Source organism: Narcine bancroftii, chromosome 4 (assembly GCF_036971445.1).
Source record: "Narcine bancroftii isolate sNarBan1 chromosome 4, sNarBan1.hap1, whole genome shotgun sequence".
In the NCBI taxonomy this organism is placed as follows: Eukaryota; Metazoa; Chordata; class Chondrichthyes; order Torpediniformes; family Narcinidae; genus Narcine; species Narcine bancroftii.
The window spans coordinates 57,568,025-57,581,390 of NC_091472.1; positions in this window are offsets into that span (position 1 = coordinate 57,568,025).

A 13,366-nucleotide genomic window follows, 5' to 3' on the forward strand; every position below is an offset into this window, starting at 1 on the left:
CATCTCTGCTTTGCACCATCTTTACAGATTATTACAAAAGCAAATTTTAATAATAAAGTCAATTCACGTTTATTGTTGATTGTACAAATACAACCCGACGAAACAGTCCTTGGTGCAAAACACTCAGCAGACAACCAGACAAAATACAATATCTCGGACAAGAATTTCATCAAGTAAATAAATAAATGTTGTTTCATGAATATGAGCATCTCGGATAGTTAGTGTGAGCAGCTCCTTTGTTTCTTTGGTCATTCAAAAACACCAACATGTTAGTGCTACAATTCTTTAAACTTTAATTTTCTTAGTCAAGTGTCCTTCTAGGCCTCTGTCAGTTGTGATTAACCATGGGTATTTTGCCTCTGGTAGTCACTGGTTTGTTTAGTAGCATTGACTGTGGCTCTGGAGATTGATCCTGGAATGGCAGGCTCTGCCACTGTTACTGCAAATATAGGGCATCGTTGAATTGTTGACCACTGTCCGCTGTGCTCTTCGCTTACCTTTCCATTCCTCAAACTGACTCAAGATCACTCTTTTTCCTTGCTCTAGGATTGATGAAGAGTAGCTCGCCAATTTTTGCGGTCATCTGCTGTATCCTCCAAACACTCTGTTGATTTTTAAGGTTTTCATGTCACATTTGCAGAGGTCCTTGAAGTGAAGCTGGAGTCTACCAATGTACCTCTTGCCTATTGCTAGTTCTCCATAGAGGATGTCCTTTGGCAGTCTACCATCCTTCATGAGATGGACACGGCCCACCCAGCACATTCTGTGCTTTCTTAAAAGTGTGAACATTGTGGGAAATCCAGCGCAGAAAAGGATCTCAGAATTTAGGACTTTGTCTCTCCAGGTGATGCAGAGGATGATGACCAAAGGTGTATTGGTGAAAACTATTGAGTTTCCTTTCCATCTTGAAGAAGGTGGTCCAAGTCTCGCTACCATACAGGAGAGTGTTTATGATGTATGCTTTGTTCACAGCAGTCTTGGTCTTTGTAGTGGGTTTCTGATTCTCCCAGACCCACGAGGAAAGTTGAGCAAGGGTTGATGCTTCTCTTCTGATATGTCTATTGATTTCAGCATCAAGGGAGAGAGTGACCCCAAGAATGTGATCTCATGGACCACTTCTAGATCGTCGTTGTTGATGGTAATGACTTGTTTCTCCACTTACATTCTGGGAAAGGACATTTGTTTCTTTAGGCTGATGGTAAATCTAAAGTCCTTGCATAGCTTAGAGAAGTGGTCCGTGAGAGTTTGCAATTGCTGCTAGGTGTGCGAGGTTATAACAGCATCATTGGCAAAGAGATTATCACGTAGTAAGATCTTTCACACCTTTGTACTTGTTCTCAGGCATGCAGGATTGAACAGCCGCCCATCAGACTTGGTGCACATGTAGATGTCTTCAGTTGACGTCCCATACGCATGCTTCAATAGCAGAGAGAAGCTGCCGAATAATGTTGGGGCCAACACAAATCCTTGTTTGACTCCACTATGAATAGCGAAGAGTTCTGATGAGTTGCCATCATACTGAACAGCACCGCTCATGTCATCATTGAATGACTTGATGATACTTCGGAGTTTCAGAGGATAACCAAAATTAGGGAGAATCTGAAAGAGCCCATCCCTGCTGACAAGGTTGAATGCCTTGGTCAAGTTGATGAAAGTGCTACAGAGGGGTTTTTGTTGTTCTTGGAGTGAGAAAATCGACAGTTGACCTCCCTGTGTGAAAACCACATTGAAACTCAGGGTGGACCCATTCTGGCAGAGTTTGTATACATGCCAGAGTTACACGAGCAAACAATACTCAGGAGGGAGATACCCCTGTAGTTGTTGCAGTCAATCCTATTACCCTTGTTCTTGTACAAAGCGATGATTTTGGAGTTGCACGTATCCTGTTGTATGGATCCTTCCTTCCAGCACTGACAGAAGACCGTGTGTAAAGGTTGGATGACTGAGCTCTTGCAGTTTTTGATCAGATCTGGAGGGATCTCATCATTGCCAGGAGCTTTCCTTGGTGCCAGACTGCCAATTGTCTTGCTGAGGTCCTCAATGTTTGGTTTGGAGTTGAGGTTGTCCATGACTGGTAGGCAATCAATGACATCAATGGCTGAGCTAGCAACAACATTTTCTCTCAAATAGAGCTCAGAAAAGTGTTCTACCCAGCATTCCATCTGCTTGCTTTTATCAGTGATTATTTCATGGATGACTTCATGGGTGCTGTCTTTCTCTGCAATGGGCCAAGAACCTTCTTGTTACCATCATACATTGATCTGATGTTGTCTGTCACAGCTGCTGTCCTCACTGCGCTGGAGTCAGTACCCGTTTGTGCACTGCCTTGCAGTCTGTTGTACTTTGCTTCTAGCAGCTCAAAGTGCCTGAAGTGTTTGGTTAGATGGTGAGCGCTTGTACTTTGTGAGAGCTGCATGCCTGGCTTCGATGACAGGGGTCATGATTTTGGACTTTGCCTCAAACCAGTCACAACTCTTTCTGGTCTTTCTTCCAAAGATAGAGATGCTGATTCCTAGATGGTGTGGCAAAGTTATGGCCATTATTCTGTTGCAATATCTCATTGTGAGCAACTTGTACTGACTTGGCAAACTGGTCAACCTTTCTCGGCTGTTTCAACTCTGTGGTATTGATGAGAGGTTTTCCAGTTTGTTTGGAGTGTGGATTTTCTTTGCATGTAGTTTAATCTTGCAGCATACTAAAGTATGATCTGTATCATAGTTTGCACTGTGATATAAGTGGGTGATTAGTACAGAGTTGATAAAAGAGTGCCTGATGATGATGGTGCCAGTGTTTAGACCGTGGATGCCGCAATGAGACCTTATACTGTGACTTGGTCTGAAAGAAAGAGTTAGATACACACAGGCCGTGATAGGAGCAGAACTTCAAGATACATTTTCCATTGTCATTTATTTTGTCAATTCCAAAGTGACCAAGGCAAGATGGGCCAGGAGTCGTTATTGGCTCCCACTCTGGTGTTGAACTGACCAAGGAGAATGAGGTGCTCAATACTGGGAATATTCCTGACAACAGCTTCTAATTTTTTGTAGAACATGTCTTTTACCTCAGAGGTGTTAGAACGTAGGGGCATACACACTGACGAGAGATACTGGGCCATGACTGGTGGGTAGAAGGGGAGTCATAAGTTGTTCTGATACCTTTTCTGGTCATTCCACCATTTGCAGTGAGGGGTTCTTAATGGCAAAACCCACTCCATGTTCACGAGGCTCATCTTTGTTCTTTCCCCTGAATCCACCAAACGTGTTTCTTGTAGGGTATCTATATCTACTTGAGCTTCAGTAGCTCATTGTTAATGTTCACTGTTTTTTGTGCATCTTTGATATCCTTGAGATTTTGGTCAAGTCCAGTCATCGTTGTGTGGACATTCCAACATTGTTGCCCATGAAGAGGGATCCCCTTCTCCATGCTAATGACAGATTCAAAGGAACAATGAAAGTCAATACAGTTTGGTGCCAGCAGCATCGAAGGAGTTGCCGTGTCGGTGCTGGGTACAGCAGTAAGCCACCTTTGGGACTCTAACTCTGGATTTTTCCTTGGTCTTTACTCCCAAAGCCTTTCCCATAAGCGGATATACTCACAAGGCAACGGAGATTTGAAATCGGAGATTTCCCTCTCCTAGACAAGTTACCATCCGTGGTTAAAGAGCCCCATCTGCCCAGAGCAACTGGTTTCAAGGTGCCAGTGGCCCACCTTTGCCCCTTCTCCTGTCAGTGAGAACAGCTCTGCCATGCATAAGCTCTATACCTCCTGTGAAGGCCAGGGATTGGACTTGGTTATGATGAGGAGCATTTGTGTATCAATGGGAGCTTGTCCCCACTTCCACCCTTCAGCTATTATATCCTTTAGAGCATCCTATCATGCTTATAATTACACTCTTACAACCATTTATAAATAAAAGATGAACTTAAAAAATGCCACAGTTGCCATCTTTAAAAAAAAATGTTTGTTTCAGTAGAGGAAAAAATGAATAAAACATTAATCAAATATCCATATCCAATGATACAAAAAAATACTTTTGTATTTTTCTCCCCATCCCTCCCCCACCCAAAAATAAGAAAAAGGAAAGAAAAGAAACACCTACCATTTAATATACAATAATATTAACATATACAATCATTAATTATTATTAAAAATTACTAATTAAGAGGAGTGGATAAGATAGAAAATTATCCATAAAATCCATATATGGTTTCCAAATACTATAAAAAATTTCAACTCGATTCCTTAAACTATACATAATTTTTTCCAAAAGTATACAATTTTGCATCTCATTATTACCATCTACTTAATAACACATCTTGATCATCTTTCCATGATATTGCTATACATTTCTTTGCAGTTGCTATAAATTTTTTCTTGGTATTTGTCCAATTTCAATTTTATATCCTTTTCATAAATATCTCCGTAAAAATATTCTTGGATCCTTTGGTATCTTTATCTTCATAATTTGCCCTAATAATAAACTCAGTTCATTCCAAAACCTTTCCACTTTTTCACAAGGCCACAGTGAATGCAAAAAAATCCCTATTTCTTCACACATCAAAAACATTTATTTGAATAATTAGGATTAAGCCCATTTAACTTATGTGGAGTATCATACAATTAATGAAGAAAATTATATTGAATCATTTGATATCTAACAGTTACTGTATTTGTAGCACTTTCATAACATAATTTTGACCAAATCTCCTCCTGAATTTGTATATTTTAAAGCAGCTCAATTGAGGTTTTTGTCCTCCTGTTATCAACGGGGTGAAAAACCAGCTTGGATTCAAATAGAAATGAATAAAATAGTGAAGCTATTCTGGAGTTAATTTTGTATAAATGGAATAGTGAGTCGTTTAAAGGAACTAAAGATTTTTCTGTATTGAAACATATTTTAAACATATGGAATAGAATTCATATTGAGAGAGGAATTTAAAATGATCAATTACCAAAAATGTTGTTAAAACAAAATCAACTTCTTCCATTTACTTTAAATAACTCTTTATTTGATAATTGGTATAGTAAAGGTAAACTGAGAATAAAAGATTGTTTCTTAGGATCTTTTTTCTTAACTTTTGACCAATTAAAAGATAAATACAATATACATAATAATACAGTTTTTGCATATTATCAATTAAAAATGTATTTGAAAATGAGACTGGGAGCAGATTTGAGACTCCCTAAACAGTCAATTTGAAGATATACTAACAGATACATTCGTTGTTAAGAAATTTATTACTAATATGTATATAAAATTACAAGAGACTGTAAAGAAAAAAAGATTTATATAAATCAAAAATCCGATGGGAGAAAGATTTAAATACACAGTTGCCATCTTGATCAAATATTTGATTTACAAACCCAGACCAGGAGGCTCTTAATTTGGATAAGGTTCTGTTTTCACTTTACATGGTGGCACATTAGCCTTGGGCCATTAGCTTAATGTACTGTATATTTCTTGGGTTAATATTTTAAAATAACAAATACATATTTTCAGGTGCATCAATAAAAAGATAAGCAAGACTTTTTTTGTGGGGGGAGACTAATTCATGAATGTTGTCCTTTCCCTCTCATCAAACTTTGCTCCTTATTTTCCTTCTATGATTTCTTCCCGATATCTTGACATTCTCCCTTATATTACATAGTTAACATTTTCCTACAACCTTCCTAACTATGCTCCTACCAAGTAACCTAACTTGCCATAAAGATGATGTACACAAATCTTATTATATTTCCACTCTGTGATCAAGCTCTTACAATTAATCCATAACAATTTAGATACTTTAAAGTCCATACTCCTTTAATTTCTCAATTAACTGGTAGAAACAAAACACAATGCATCAATGCAAAACTGGCTAGTGAAAGATTTTAGTGTTCCTTTGCAAATTAATCTGATCAGCAGGCGAAGTATTACATTTCCTTACCCTTTAGGTATTCCTACCTAAAGTGATCAGTACATACTTCTTTTTATTGATCTGTCTCAAAAGTGTGATTATTTTACAAGTCTTGATTATTTTACATGATACATAGTTAGGCAGGGAGGTAGAGGGTGTGGCTTGGCTCTGCTGATAAGCAACAGTATTAAATCATTGGAAAAATATAGAGTTCTTGTGGGTTGAGTTAAGGAATGGTAAAGGTATAAAAACACCAATGGTAGTTATATACAGGCCCCCAAACAGCAGCCAGGAGATGAATTACAAAGTACAACTGGAAATAGATAAGACATTATGGGGGATTTTAACATGAAAGAGATTGGGAAAATCAGGTCAGTACGGGACCTCAGGAGAGAGACTTTGTAGAAAGCCTACAGGATGGCTTTTTGGAGCACCTTGTTGATGAGCCCACCAAGGGATCAGCTGTTCTAGATTAGGTGCTGTGTAATGAACCAGAGGTGATTAGAGAGCTTAAGGCACACATGTCAAACTCTGGCAAATATATAATTATATTTGGCCCGCAAGATCATTTCAAAAATGTATTAGAGGTGGCCCGCCCTGCAGCGAGAGCCGATGCTGTTTTTTGGTAATGTCACCCCCACCATCCTCCCCCTTCATTGCACATCCTTCCCCATTGTAACACGAGAAATTGTAACACGAGAAGTCTGTCGATATCATCAGCCGACAAGCCAGTTGGAAGGCTCCCCGCACAACCAGTCACTTCTCCCACCTGTTGAGCGGTGCAGCGGATTGGCGAGCGCCTGTGATTTCCTGTCAGCGCGACGGGCATGGCAGGCTGCGCACGGCCCCCGGGCAGCGCGAGCCCCGCGCGACTGGCACCGGACGGCCCTTCCACATCGCGAGCACACTTCTCCCGGTCGTCACGGCCTTCAGCGCTTGCACCCGCGCGGACTCCAGGGATGGCTGGTTCGGCCCTGCACGTGAAGAGAGAGATGGTGGCTGTCCGCAAAGGCTGATCGGCAGCGCGCTGGGCCTGAGTGGGTGGGTAAGCAGGGGTGGGCAGAGGGTGTAGGTGAGGAGTAATGGGCAGGGGAAGTTATGGTGGTGCGAGGGGCAGATAGAGGGAGGGATGAGTAGAAGGAGGGGTGGATAGGGAAGAGGTAAAAGGGGAGGGGCAGGGCGAGTAGGGGAGGGGTGATTAGAGGGTGAGAGATGGGTAGAGGAAGGAACAGGTTGAGGGAAGAGGCAGTAGAGGGGCGTGTATAGGATGGGGTGGGTAGAGGCAGAGCGAGTGGAGTGAGGGGTGAGTAGAGGTTGGGTAAAGGACTGGTCAGGTAGAGGGATGGTGAGTCGAGGGTGAATAGAGGCCTAGAGCCTGAGGAGTGAGCAGGAAATGCTGAGTCCTGATGCAGGCCAAAATGGACACAGCCTGTGAATGCTGACTACATCTCCACAGGGACCAAATATGTTTCCCTCAGGTCAAGCAAAGGGTGAACTTGAGCTACCTACTCCTGACCTGTAACATTATCCTCCTAAAGTTATATCCTAAAGTTTAACATTACATATGTTGAAAGAAGAAAAAACATGCAGATGTTGTTGAAAATTTTCAATAAATATTTAGTTCGGCCCTCGACTTAGTCCAAGTTTTTAATTTTGGCCCTCCGTGAATTTGAGTTTGACACCCGTGGCTTAAGGTAAAGGGTCCAGTGATCACAATATGATTGAGTTCACTCGGACATTTGAAAAGGAGAGGCTAGAGTCCAATGTAATGGTATTTCAGTGGAGTAAAGGAAATTACAGTCGCATGGTAGAGGAATTGGGCAAAGTCAATTGGAAAAAAACGTATTAATGGGGAAGACAGCAAATCAGCTATGGTTGGAGTTTATGTGGGAAATGAGGAAAGTGCAAGACAGGCACATACTATGATGAAAGAAAACTGTGAATGGAAAAACAAATGAGACACTTGTGCTGATAAGGGAAGTTAAAGTCAAAATAAAAGCAAAAAAGAGGGCAGACAAGGAAGCAAAAATAAGTGGGACTGAGAAACTTAAAAACTTGGAGAAGACAACTAAGATGGTGATTAGGAAGGAAAAGATGAATTATGCAAGGAGGTTAGCAAGTAATATCAAAATGATTCTAAAAGCTTTTTTAAATATATAAAGAGTAAAAGAGTGACCAAAGTAGACAAAGGACCAATCAAAATGATGCTGGGGAAATTGTAATTGGAGACAAAGAGATGGTAGAGGAAATGAATAAATATTTTGGACCATTCTTCACTGTCAAATACATTAGAAGAATATTGGACTCTAGTGGCTCTCTTGGAAGAGAAGGGAATGTGGTATAAGGGTAGATTAGTCTTCTGGACTGGATGGAATGCACCCTCGGGTTCTGAAGGAGATAGCTTTAGAGATTGTAGAAGTATTGGTAATAATCTTCCAGAAATCAATGGAGTCTGGCATGGTTCCAGTGGACTGGAGGATCACGAATGTCGCTCTGCTGATAAAGATGGGAGTGAGGCAGCAGAAAGGAAATTATAGACCTATTAGACTGACATCAGTAGTTGAAAAGCTGGTGGAGTAGATTGTCGAGTATGAGATTATGGAATACTTTGAGGTGCATGTAAAGATAGGCCCAAGACAGCATGGTTTCCTTAAAGGAAAATCATGCCTGACAAACATATTGCTATTTTTTGAAGAGATCACAAGTAGGATAGTCAAAGGAAATCCAGTGGATGTTGTGTATTTGGACTTTCAAAAGGCCTTCAACAAGGTGCCACATAAGGCTGCTAAACAAGATGAGAGCCCATGGAATTGCAGGAAGGATGCTAGCATGGCTAGAGTAGGAATAAAGGAATCCTAATCTGGTTGGCTACCGGTCACCAGAGGTGTTCCACAGGGGTGGTGTTTGGGCCACTTCTTTTTATATATTAATGATTTTGATTATGGAATAGATGATTTTGTTTCTAAATTTGCAGATGATACCAAAATAGCTGGTAGGGGAGGCAGTGCTGAGGATACCAAAAGGCTGCAGAGAGATTTGGATAGATTAGGAGAATGGGCAAAGTGGTGGCAGATGAAATACAATGGTGGAAAATGTAAGGTCGTGCACTTTGGTTGAAGAAATAGAGGGGCAGACTATTATTTAGATGGGGAGAAAATTCAAAATTCTGAGGTGCAAAGGGGCATGAGACTCTTTCTGTGGGATACCCAAATTGGTCTCCAACTGAGTCAGTGACGAAAAAGGTGAATGCAATGTTGGCATTCATTTCTAGAGAGACAGCATATAAGAACAGCAATGTAGTGTGAGACTCTATGAAGCACTGGTGAAACCTCACTTGGAGTACTGTGTACAGTTTTGGACATCATATTTGAGAAAAGATGTGCTTGAGATGTAGAGGGTTCAGATGATATGCTAGAATTATACCAGGAATGAAAGTGTTAATATCTGAGGAATGATTGTCAGCTCTTGGCCTACAGAAGGATGAGGAGGGTCCTCATAGAGGCATTTCAAATGCCTAAAGGCCCAACAGAGTAGATGTGACAAAGGATGTTTCCCATGGTAGGGGATTCCAGGACAACAAGGCATAATTTCAGGATAAAAAGGTATAAATTTAAGTCAGAGATGCAGAAACATTTCTTTAGTCAGAGGGTCGTGAGTCTATGGAACTTGTTGCCACAGGTGGCTATGGAAGCGAGGTCACTAGATGTATTTAAGGCAGAGATTGACAGGTATTTGATTAGTCAAGGCATCAAGGATAATGGGGAGAAAGCCAGGGAATGGGGCTGAGTGGGGTTGAGTGGGTGGATGGATTAGAATGGCGGAGCAGACTCAATGGGTCAATGGGCCTACTTCTGCTCTTGTGATCGTGTGATTTTAAAACTTTATTTTCTCTGTGGACTATTTGCCTAGATTGATTAGTAATTTACATCTTTCTCTCTCCCCTCCCTGTGTCACATTAACCATTTTATGACAGGTAACTGTACATGCAAATTCACAATGGTTTTCCACTAAATATCAATTATATTTGCACCTTCACTATGGCATCTCAGTAAAATATCACAAACATCATATAATGCAAACAAACCTTTGCTTTTCAAATGATTTTCAAAAGCTCCTGGAGATCTAAACTTCTCTCTCTCTCTACTTCTCAAGAATGGTCAGGTTATCAAAGACCATTTCCTTCAAATGTTCAGACACGAGCACAACCTTTCCAAGAGAAAGTAATTAATTAGTTAACCAATCACACTTTTCCTGACTTTAACTTCAAATTTTAATTAATTTCTGTGAAGTGTACGCTGGTAATTTAATCTGATTCATATATAATTTTGGGAAACATCCTATCTGGTGGAGTGATTTCTTTGTGATAGAGAGCATAATTGAAATTTATGGTAATGAAATTATTGTAGCATTCACGTTATGGAGTGAATAACGAGACCGGCAGTTGACAGGACCGTTCCAATACTCGGTGCTTTATTGTTTGCTCACTGAGCCTTTTAAAGGCGCTCCCTATTCCCGCCGCTGGGAACTGGAAGTTGCATCACTGACTGGCATCAATTCATACTTTGCAATACGTGCCCTTTCCTTGAGGGGAAGGGGAAGATACACAGTGTCATGTTGGTGTAGGCTGCTCTGACTGTGCACACTTTACAATCGGAGCCGGTTCGCCTGAACACCAAATGCGTTGGTCGCCGCATTATCATGGAATAAATGGTATTACCAATACAGTATTTCCAGAAATGAAATAGCCCCACAAATGCAAGTTGCTAGTGTGTTCCTAACTGATAGCAAAATATTCTAGAACTATCAAGATACATATCAAGTCCTTTTGTTTCATCTCAAAATCCCAAAGCCCAGTATTTTGTTCGGATTGATTTTGTCAAAGTTCAGTTTGCTTCTTGGTTTAAAACATTATTATTCTTATCTGTAATAAATACCTAGAATGCACTTCTAAAAATTCAAGTATAATCATTGTCTTGGATTTGAGGTAAATTTCTCCTTTAGTGATTTATTTTGGAAAGCAACAAACAACCTTGATTGCATTGAGTCCAAGTCTCCCAAAGGGAAAAAAAAACTTTAATTCAAATTGCCATTTGATGTTTGTGGTAAATTCTTAGATTCTTATAAAATGGACCCCTTGCTTTGCCTCCTGTGGTTCGAGAACATTCATGTTGTCTGCTTTAAAAACAAACTCAATCCTCTGTGACTCTGGTTAGAACCCTGAGGTGGGGGTGGGGTTAACGTTTCACTGCAGGAAAATATTCATTCTTTGCAACTTCTGAAGCATCTTCCAAATTTTCTCCTTATGTCAAAAATTAGTTCGATCAACAAAATCACCTCATTTGACCCAAAATGCCATATTAAATTATTCAACTGACGAAAAGTTTAGTATGTAGGAATCTTTTGTACAGAATGTTGAATTTCCCATATAACTCATTGCAATAATATAGAATTACGTGTAACCTTTCTGGAAGTCAGGTCCTTGTTTCTTTGCGCTCAAACCAAATAATAAAACCCATTTATCAATATGGAATACCTTTAAAACAAGGGAAAACAAAAAGATTTTGGAACCATACAAAGCTCTCTCATTCCTATAACTTCTAAACACTAACTCTAATGTTTCAAAGGACTTGTATTTTATTCCATATGGAATATGGAATATTTTCCCAGATCATATCCAATTCCCTGCCGCATAATTAATGTAGGAAGTACATAGGGATTAATACCAATTTCCTCCCAGCACAGACTTAACAAATACCTTCTTGGTTTTTCACTTCCTCACTCATGTACCCTCTGTTCTTGTGTAAGTTAAAAGGAATTCAACCTCATGCAATGCTTACAAGCCAGTTACATGCTTTAAATTGGTTCAGAAACAATAATGGCCTCTTCTCAAAGGCTAAACAGCTAGGATAACTTAAAGCAGTCAGATACATTTCATAGAAACTATCGCATTTTAAGTAAGGAATGATGTAAGTCAGGGAACCAGATACAATCAATCATACATACAACCAATTGTCCAATGAAGTCCATGGTCTTTCATGACAGAACTCAAGTTATAAAACTACTTGCCTTACAATCCCAAGCAATGTAAACAAAACTATAGGGCCATGCTTCATTTCTTGATTCCATTTATATGTGGGAAGCGTTTTAGATGAATGGCATAAGGATTTTGCTTCCCGATAATCATTCTGAAAGAAATGAACTCAATTGACTGCAAAGTTGTATCCTTAATCCCTTAGTGATGCAATTGTTAAGGGTTTATCATGCATCTTTGTGTCCCTCTCTGTCCCCAGAAGTAAGTCAAGGATGTTGTTTTCTCCACTCTTTAGATTCTCAGTTGATCTCAAAATCATAGAGATTTCACACTCCCAACCACCATCAGGATTTAAAAAAATCCCTGTGACTAACTGTATTAAGTATTACTGGCAAAGGGAGAGGGTTATCCCTTGGATCACCGACAAAACAGGCATTTTCTCTGAGGATAGGTCAATTCGCAGAATGACCACGAACACTTATATAGAGAACGTGATACCATTTCTATTGCCACTACTGCTGCTTTCTTTTGGACAGACTCTCTATTATCCTTGTAATCCTAAAACTCCACAGCTAATGGCCTATCTCTCAGTGGGGTCACCTAATGACTTCCTTTGCATCCTGACACATTTTAAGGATATAATTTTCCATCTGATTCTTTACTAATACTGCTTTCATTCCTCATAATTCTTGACAAGCATCAGCAGTGTACATGGCTATTAGATTCTAGAACATTACCGTACAGAAAACAGGCCATTCGGCCCTTCTAGTGTTAACTTTGATCAAATATAAATAAATATGTGACAACTAATGTTAGCACAACCCAACTTTATTAGCTTTGCACAGCAGGTGCTCTGTTACTCAACAGGATCTTTCTGCAAGAAAGCCCATAGGCAGATGGGTGCAAGACTTTTTATATAGTTTAACTTCCATTTTGCAACCTGTTTGTGACTATTCACATGACCTGTAATCTGCAGACTTCTGCAAATCATCTAGCATGAGTTTCAAGAACAGCATGGCCTAGGTTCTCATGTCTTGCAGGTGAGCTACTAAAAGAAAACAATTTATTTAACAGACTCCAGTATTTCACATAAAAATATTTTTTAAAGCCTTTATTGTTCCTGAAATTTATAGAAAGGAAAGAAGCAAACATAGATCTATACAATCTATGCTGTAATCTAGTATTCCCTCCTTTTATCATTCCATGATAATTTATTTAGTCATTAGAATAGTTTGGTCTTTAAACATAATCGGATCATACAAAAAAGTCGCGAGCAACACAACTAATAAAATTTTAGCCAGGACACACAGACACTGAATGAATGTTGTCCACCATCCTTTGTTGTCCACCAATGTTCCTGCCCGACTACTGCACATGCACCACCTTTTTCTGCCAATAGCAGATCAAGGGCCATCCGATTCTGCAGAGCCACGGTTTG